Below are 8,240 nucleotides of genomic sequence, written 5' to 3' on the forward strand. Positions count from 1 at the left end.
CAGTTGAGCAAAAAGTTGATTTTCAAATTCACCACCCTGATCATGGTGAATTCGAAGGGGGAACCCAAACTTTAAAGCATAGTCATTAAAGATTTTGTCTGCCGCTGTTTTGCCAGCTTTGGACGTTGTAGCATAAACTTGAGCGAAACGTGTAAAATGGTCTACTAGCACAAGCACGTATTCATAACCACCCTTACATTTGTCAAGATGCAAAAAGTCAACGGAGACAAGTTCAAAAGGCTGAGTAGTCACAATATTAGTAAGAGGGGCTCTGGTCTCACGGTTGGGCTTTTTGTGTTTTAGGCACACACACTCTCTCAGTACATAGTCCTCTATTTCTTTTTGCATAAAGGGCCAGTAAAAACGATCCCTTACAAGGGAAAGAGTCCTTTCTACACCATGGTGGCCCATTTCATCATGCAGCTCTTTTAACACTGTCACCTTGTGTTTTTCAGGAAGCAGTAGTTGGGTTCTGTTTGCCGTTTTTCTGTACAAAACACCTCTGTCATTAAAGTGTAGCTTGTCCCATTCCCTCACAAGACAAACAACTTGAGGACAATGCTTTCTTAGTTCAGTACCTAGCGGTTTCGTCTCCGCCAGTTTGTATCTAATAATATGTCCTATAATGGGGTCAGTCTCTTGATCTAGCTTGATCTGTCCAACAGTCAATGGGGCTATCGGTGTATTTAGTGACACCTCGGCACACATAGCTGAGATTCCCATAGACCAAGCTGCACTAGACTCGTTCTGTTGGTCAACCGCTTGTACGGCAGCACTCACAGCATCATACGACATTTCTTTTGTACATCCTTCCATATATGTTACCATATCAAGGGGCATCCTAGATAAACTGTCTGCATCAACATTTTCCTTACCGGGACGATATTTAACAGTAAAATTAAAATCAGAAAGTTCTGCGACCCACCTGCACCCAGTTGCATTTAACTTAGCAGTCGACAGTACATACGTGAGTGGATTATTGTCACTATACACAGTGAAGAATGGTGCATAGTACAAATAATCACGAAACTTGTCTGTGATCGCCCACTTAAGCGCCAAAAATTCCAACTTGCCCGAGTGTAAATTATAATTCTTCTCAGCTGCAGTTAATGTCCGAGAGCCATAGGCTATCACGCGAAGTTTGCCATTTTGTCTTTGGTACAACACAGCACCTAAACCCCGGTTAGAGGCATCTGTATGCAAAATGAAAGGATGCGCGAAGTCAGGAAAACCTAAAACTGGTGGTTGAACTAAACAGTCTATTAGCTGCTCTAACACTGACTGATGCTCATCACTCCACTCAATACGTGTGTTGGAAGACACACTGTTATGTCTCACTTTCCATTTTTGTCTTTGATGCTGCTGAGTCTCAACATTCAGAGGGGCTTTAAGCAAAGCATACAAGGGACTAGCGATACAAGAGAAATCTTTGATGTATTGCCTATAATAGCTTAATAGTCCCAAAATGGCTCGAAGCTCACCGACAGTGCCTGGCTGCTTGTTTTTCAGGGCACGCACTGCTGCTGTATCTGCCGGGTCCATTCTGCTCCCCTCAGCAGAGACAATCCTGCCGAGGTACCTCACTTCCGGCTTAAAGAGGTCACACTTTCGGGCTTTGAGTTTTATTCCATTTTCCCTGAGACGTCGCAACACTCGTCTGACGTCCTCAACGTGGTTGTCAAATGTCCCGCTGAAAACAAGAATGTCATCAAGATAGGGGACACATATTTCGTCCCGTAACCCCTCCAGACATTGTTCCATACACCGCTGGAACGCTGCTGGTGCATTCATGAGTCCAAACGGAATTCGAATCCATTCATAAAGGCCCCAAGGGGTCACGAAGGCAGTCAGGTGTCGGCTCCCTTTGGACATGAACCCCTGGTGGTATGCTTTGCCTTGGTCCAGCAGCGAGAAGATGGTGTTACCCCCAAGGCTATCCACCACGTCCTGTACCCGTGGGATGGGGTGCCGGTCAGGGTGTGTTTTCCGGTTCAGCTCTCTGTAATCAATACATAAGCGCAGTGTACCATCTTTTTTCCTGACACAGACGACAGGGGATGAGTAGGAGGAAGTGGACTTTTCCACCCACCCCTGCGCTATCAAGTCCTGTAAATAGTCTTTCACCTCTCTGTACATTGGCTTTGGGACAGACATATATGTCTTTGAAACAGGCTCAGTGTCTTTCAACAAAATGTCCATTTGTAGGTTTTCCACACACCCTATGTCGTCGTCCGATTTTGAAAATGATGCCGATTCCTCTCTCAACATCTGCTGAACGGTCTTTCTTTTATCTTCGTCCAAATGAGAAAGGTCAATTGGGGGGTCCCACTGCTCACTGAGAGCGATGGTGGTATTCTGGACATGGACCTCATTGACAACCACTGAAGGAAGGTCCCTTTTAAATATGTTAAGTGGGTAGACAGACCCTACCGACTGCACTGTACCAATAATAGCCTTTACTGGAAACCTAATATCATGATTAGTAGGGTTCTGGACACTAACAACTATCCTAGGGATGGAACCTGCCTTAACTGAGACCAACGAGTCACAAAGCTCGAGGCCATCTGGCCACTGTGGGTTTTCACTTGGCTCAAAAACCAATGTAACATCTTCCTTAAAGGGCTTAGCCTGTACTTTGCATGGAATAATAAGTGAGCTATGCCTGGCTATAGTGAATCTCTCATTTGTTGTTTTTACACGGTACTCATGTGCTTGTCCCAGACTAACTGCTTTTATGAAAGTGGCAGCTTTATTGCGCTTAAGGTGGGGAAAAGCTAGTCTAACCGATTTCAAGAGCTTTTCTGTATCCCCTGTTTGTGACTCATTAGAGAGGCTATCTAACACAAGACGCTCAATGACATTAAACCCTATGATAGGACACTGTTGCTGGTCACCTTTTAGTACTAATACTGGTACAAGTAGCCCTGGATCATTAGCACCAAGTTTAAATGATATCTCAAGCCATCCTACATAAGGCATATCCGTTCCATTAGCTGCCACAATATTGAGAGTGTTATCAGGGTCAATAAGTTCATTCACATTTTTCAATGACACGTCAGGTAAGTTTGTTTGTTTCCATAACTCATCTACAGCACACACCTGGGACCCCGAGTCCCAGAGTGCTTCAACCCTTTTGTTACCCAAAAAGCACCGAATAAGACATTTCTTTCCCACTAACTCCCTGACCGAAGGTAATTTGCCACACTGGTTCTTATCTGTACGCTCGACAAATGACTGCTTATGTCTCTTCTGAACGGGGCCACGTGTGTGGGGCTTACATTCCATTTTCATAGCACCACTGTAACACTGGGACCTATCTGTCTCTGTGGTCACACCATGTCCCACTGGAGTAACCCTTTCTAGTTTAAAGCATGGTTCCTAGCTGAGTTCTGTGCTTTGCAGCCTGCCCTGAAATGTTCACTACTTCCACATTTAAAACAGTGCTGACAATATTCTTCACCTGTCTGAATACAAGAATAACACCTGGGCTGAGGGCGACGGGGCATGTAGTACTGCGGAGGGGCGAACCGCTGCTGGAACTGTGCTGCCCCCCTCATCGGCCTGGGCCCTGGTGCTGGGTGGTACTGCTGAAGAGCTGATGGGGAGTGCTGGGTGTAGTAGTGCCTGGCTGGTGGATCTACCTGATATTGTGAAGGTGGAGTGAAGGCGACCTGTTCAGGGTAGTGGTCAGGCAGGCGTTCAGGTCCTCCGCTGGTGGGCTGAGAAGTGGCTGTTGGTTTCTGAATAGTCTCTTTGATCTGGGACACTTCTGCACGCAGCTCTTTTAACAGCATCATCTCTGACCTCATCTCTTTGATCTCTGAAAGGAGTTCATTCGGCACAGTAACAGTATTCTGCTTTAAGACTGTCTTCTTCCCAATCGGGACTGGTGTGTCATCTACCTGGACAGTGTTCAGCGTTGTCACCCGTGCAGCAGCATTTTTCTTTTTTTCCTGTCGCTCTTTTTCATTTGCACATGCCATGTTTAATTTTTCTAACAGTACTTCATCTGATGTGGTGGTTAGCAGGAGGAAAGGTTGCATGTCACTCTTTACATTGTCACTCTGTAACCCCGTCAGAACTGTGTGCAGGAATAAACTCTGGACCAACGTGGGATCATACTTCACCTCTGATTCAGCTTCTTGAGATGCAAAAAGAATCCTTTGACGAAGATCCATTGCACGCAGTAGAAATTTCTGTGGGGACTCTTTATTAGTCTGCACTTCCGATGAGAGCTGCTTGTACAACTCAGTGGCTCCTCTCTCTTGATAGTGAGATCGGAGAATCCTTCGTAAAGAAGTTAGGGTAAGATTTTCTTTCCCTTCGAGGTAGCTTCTCAACTGCAGACCTGGTGTTATGGCACGAACCACTGCATCGATGATCTCATCCCCCTGGTAGCCTTTACTGAGCCCACTTTCTATCTGTCTGACCAAATTAGGAAATGTGAGTTTATCTTTTTGTCCGAGTTCACCTATTTGTCCAGATATTTTGAAATCTTTGCGCCAGGGGGCAGTGTCTGGGGGCACTATGCTTCTCTTTCGCACTGCATCCCGACCTTTTTCACTTGGTTTGGCTATTCCTGGTTCAAAATCTTTTATACTTTCAATCAAGTCCTTTATACGTAGCAAATCTGACATTCCTCCATCTTCTAGCTCTAATTCAGCTCTTTCAATGTAGGTTGACACAATATTAATTAGTTGGCCTCGAGTCTTTCCTGTAAGTTGCTCTCTTTCCAGTCCAGATATTTGGATTTCAGCACATAACTCTGACAACTGTTGAAAATTCAGTCCAAATAACTTGCCTTTGATGTCCAACTGTAATTCCTCTAACGCCATTTTCGAGAGGGTAGACGCAGTTCAGCTGGCCGGATTCACTTCAAAGTCTTCCAGTGCCCTCCAGTGGTGGCTGTACGCACAGAGATGCAACTAGAGCACATGTAGAAACAAACCAGTAAACGGCGACGCCACTCCGACTGGGTTGATTGGGGATATTCGGCGCGAGCTTCTACCCACGGCGAGTAGACAACACTCGAACGCAAATATCCCAGCGGCGCCTCCAAAATGTTGCGCTCTCCACTATAGTAAGGGAGATACGGTGTTGTGGGATCCAGAAAAAAACCACAAGACAAGCAATGTGATACGTCTTGACTCAACAGTGGTTTACTTCGAATGCCCCGATCTAATGCAAACGTACGCGCACAACAATTTCCGGTCCAACGATCTAAATCGGTCCGACACGAAACATGAACCGAAGCAGGCGTTCCATGTTTAAATAAACATTTTCGATATATATCATTTGTAAACCAATAGAACTACGCGAATGTAACCAAAATAGGAAATACGATAATTTACAACCTGTCACACAAAGACACACACATACACACACACATACACACACAAACATACACACACACACACACACACACACACACACACACACATACACACACACATACACACACAAACATACACACACACACACACACACAGACACACACACACACACACACACACACACACTTCATCTGCAGAACAACAAACAACCATTGTATGAAGAAGCAGTGGTCATGCTTGACTCACTCACTCAGCCACCCACTGCAACAGTTAAACATGTGGTCAGCTCAGCTGCCATTTACTGCATGGTATGAGGTACAGCATTTAATTTTGAAATGTTGGGATCCAATTTCTAGTGGGATTGTTATTAGTGTAGCAAAAGACACAGTAGAAACAACTGTGAAGTCTGAAAGGTTGGCACAGTTTCTGTTGGGGAAAAAATGGCCAGCCTGGTTTCTCAGATTTTGGTTACATATTCAATGCGACAAAAATAAGTTTCATGTACAGTAGCAGCAAAACAGAGGATCATTGAATCAACATAAAGGGAAGTCAAAAATGTCCTTGAAAATGTTTTTTTCTATTTCCCACTCCTACTGAAAACAGGTGGAATGTGTTTGCTTAAATCATGCTCCACAAATGTAATATTAATCATAATATAACTTTTACTAAATTGTAGATGTATAGATCAAAAGCTGACACGTGTCCAGATAGAGCAGTGGAGTTCGAGCAAGCACCCCATTTTTGCAGGATGATTTACTTTATTGCTGTAGTACAATATTGTTTGCTACTTTTTTGTGTTTCAACTAGGACTAATAAAAATGACCATCTCATCATTATCAGTTTCCCGATTGTGTGTTTTAGTGTTTGATAGAACGTTCATTGAATTATAGTGAGACGTCGACACCTCTGATTTGGGGTGCGCCCCCTCGTGCTGCCTTCTACTCCTTCACCTTGCTCCCACGCAGGCGTCACACTTAATTATTGAAACGCGATTCACTTTTCAAAGGACATCTATGGACAGCACAATGCCTACACATTTTGTATTAATGAAATCTGTGAGGTGAAAATCTTGTCCAGCTATTTCCCGAGCTTTGACATGTTCAAGGAAGTGAGATTAGGAGATAAATATACAGAGTTGCTGCAGCTGCAAACGAACCTACAGATATTCAAAGAGATAAAACCTTCAATGACGGGAAGTCATTTTTTTAACAATTACATATTCAGCCGTATTTGTCTTAACACTGCCTTCTGATTAATATTGTGTTCGTGGAGTCCATCTCAGTGGACAGCCATTTTGTGACGTGTTATGGAATCTAAATTACATCACGGTAAAAAGAGACTGAGGAAACAACCACAGCTCACCTATTTTCTGATTTTAATTCAAATGACTTGCAACCTGAACCATCATTGCTCGTTAGCTGAGCCCTGAGCAACTGTGGGGAATCCCTTTCAAACAGTTTCAACTTGTTTAATTTTAGCTGTTAACACTTTCCATTTGGCAAAAATGTTCCTACACTGTATTTCTGTCCTAACTCTTGTAAGCGTCCCACCAGGATGGTATTGTTTCCTAAAAGTACTAATATGGAAACACTGCCACCCAACGGCAAGAAACAGGCATACATATATGTTGGTGATGATTTGTTGGCAGACCATCTCAGTTCATAAGCTTCGTCAAACAATAGACTGAAGAAAATTTATGTTTCATGTGTTTTGGGGACAGACTGCTCGAAACACTCAGCATCAATATTTTAGTCAATCAGTCATACGTTGTGATTGTCCAAAAAAAGATTTTGATCTTACAGAAAAGCTGAAAAACATAAGATCACTTGGACACTTTGTGGTAAATAACTGTGACCATTTTTTTTATAACCTACAGCAAAACAGATGTAAATATCAGAATGTTCACACAAACTCGAGCAATCTACTGTAGCACTATTATGGCAGTTTTCTTTTGAAACCAGTGAATGTAATAAAAGGGTGCCGAACTCATTTTTGTCGCGAGCCAAATTGTAGTTATGTAGGTTCCCTTGGAGGTTTATAATGAATTTTGGGAAACCATACAAATGTTAAATCACCTCCTCATATTACACACACGGCACACAACAAATTTATGAATAATTAGTTTTAAAATCAGAAGTCAAAAATAATTGCTATTTTTGTAAATTACATATGACAATTTGAAATTTTGATTCAGACTTCAGCAAGCATCATGAAACTTGACATGCTTGATTTCCTTTCATGGGGCACATAAAATGATGTGACCGGTCAGATCTGGTCCCCGGGCCTTAGCTTTGATACCTGTGGAGTGATAGCTTGTTGTTCCACAGAGGAAACTACAGTCCATGTGTCAGTGTATGCTGTTGTGAGAAAAATATCTGAACTGCATTGGCATTATAGTACCTGGATTTTTGCTTCAATGTAAGACAGATTTGACTAAGTCACAATTTGACAGACAAACATTTTCTTAGACAATCCTCACAAACATTTACCCATACAGGTTTACATGTTCCATATTGCAGGGTGGATTACGTAATGTATATTAATCTTGAGTTTTAAAAACTATTTTTCCTGCCTTTGCAGCCATAACCTAAAACTATTTCTGGATGTTATAGATCAGACCCGCACAAAAATCAGGGGGATAATTTAGATCACCCCTATTTATCCAACTGTTCGGATATAGTGATAGTCTTGAGCTGTTTTGCACACTTGTTTTCATAAGGTTATGCTGTAGCATCAAATTCAATTATTTTTTCAGATGGAAAACTGTCAAAGTCCTGAAGTAACACACATTTAATGTTTTAAGCAGTATTCGGTTCCGCGGGCTGTTGTTGGTTATTGTTGCGATTTAGATGATCTCATCACGTTTGGTGAATAGTTTATGTAGAAAATCAGGTAAAAGTTCACATC

The sequence above is a fragment of the Hippocampus bargibanti genome, linkage group LG04 (assembly GCF_051943395.1).
Source record: "Hippocampus bargibanti isolate YZ-2025 linkage group LG04, ASM5194339v1, whole genome shotgun sequence".
Classification (NCBI taxonomy): Eukaryota; Metazoa; Chordata; class Actinopteri; order Syngnathiformes; family Syngnathidae; genus Hippocampus; species Hippocampus bargibanti.